Genomic DNA, 1,589 nt, shown 5'->3' with positions numbered 1-1,589 from the left:
ATATGGGGACCGGTCTCTTCAAGATGCCAAAATGCACTAGTGGTCACCAAAACCCCTGCAAACAAATCTAAGCCAAAGCTTCTAGGTTGCATCATTCTAGAGGTAGGATATGACAAAGATTCACTGAATTATTCTTATAATCAGAGAAGTCTCCAAAACTGAACAGCCAGATTTGGCACAAAAAAATCCCTCTGACCTACCAACTTACCTAGCTCACTTTCAGTAAGAGAAAGCTTCTCTCAAGCATTTTAGAAGGGTAGCAAAATTTCTCTTTATAACAGAAAAACGGTTACAACCTTAACTATGGAGAGGTTACTGCCTTTCCAAAATATAGTAACAGAGCCATTGTCAGAGTTGCTAGGTGGTGGAATATTCCCCCAACCCCACTCATGGAGCTACCATGTTGAATTGTACAATCTTTTGGGGGTAACCTGACAAAGAAATCGCTTGGATAACTGAATTATCTTATGTTAGGTAATAGCTTATCCTAGCATGAATACAATCAGTGCTGCTCTGCCTCCTCGCCCCATCTCATTATTTTAAGGCTGCTATCTGATCAAGCTAAGACAAATCTCAATTTTCCATAGAAGTTTACTCCCCTTAAAATATTTCCAATTTAAAATATTCAGGGCATTTTAATCAACAGGACTGCTGTATGACAACAGTGTGCCAAAGTCAAAAGTGATGTTAAAACCCATCACCTGATGGATTGCTTTTTCTGTTCAGATACAAAAGTTATACAATAAATTTGCAACACAACTCTCAGATCCTGCTCCTACAGAAAGTGTCCTGGTGATGGGAACAGTGACAGAATCAGACTAGAGGCTCCAGCAGCACTGATCATGACTGTCATGGGTCTATTACCTACTAAGCAATGCAATGATATATGCACACATTCTGTGTGCTTGCACCCAGGCATGTTATATACCAGTCACATGGTTCTCTAGTATAATCTCAACTTCTCAACTCCTCAGAAAGTTACTGTATCAAATATATCTTAAATGCAGTATTGCCAAAAGTCCAGCAATCATGAGTCAGGCCCAACATTTTTTTTTTTGTTTTAAACAAACACTTGGGGTTCTTTTTATTGAACATGTACACAATGGTATTGGAGCACACAGGGTTTGTTTTCATCCACAAAACTGAGGGTTAGAAATTTTTTTTAAAATGAAATCAAAGATTCTCAGGTAAATAACCTGAGGCCAGCTAGCTGGGGCCTTTAAGAAAACACCAAATATCAGGAGCCTCACAAACACCACAAAGTTTGGCAACACCAAAAAACAAAATGTTCTTGGAACACAGTTCTTGCTCAGTCATTCACAAAAAAATGAAAGAGCTGTAAGTGCATTAAAATATTTATATTAATTAAATAAATCAAATTTTAAAAACGTAACTAGAACATGGTCACCTGAATTTGATAGAAAACTAACCTTTCCCATCCTTTTCTGAAACACTTAAGGCACTTGAAGGTGGCCAGTTTTTAAAGCCAGACAACAAAAGTGTACATTTTTAAAATCTTAATTATTTAAATAAAAAGAAACCACAACAAAATACAGTAACTGCAAAAAAAAGTTCCCACAATCATAATA

Source organism: Gopherus flavomarginatus, chromosome 15 (genome assembly GCF_025201925.1).
Source record: "Gopherus flavomarginatus isolate rGopFla2 chromosome 15, rGopFla2.mat.asm, whole genome shotgun sequence".
NCBI classification, from domain to species: Eukaryota; Metazoa; Chordata; order Testudines; family Testudinidae; genus Gopherus; species Gopherus flavomarginatus.
The sequence above is the reverse complement of the archived record's forward strand: the minus strand, read 5'-3'. Positions refer to the sequence as shown.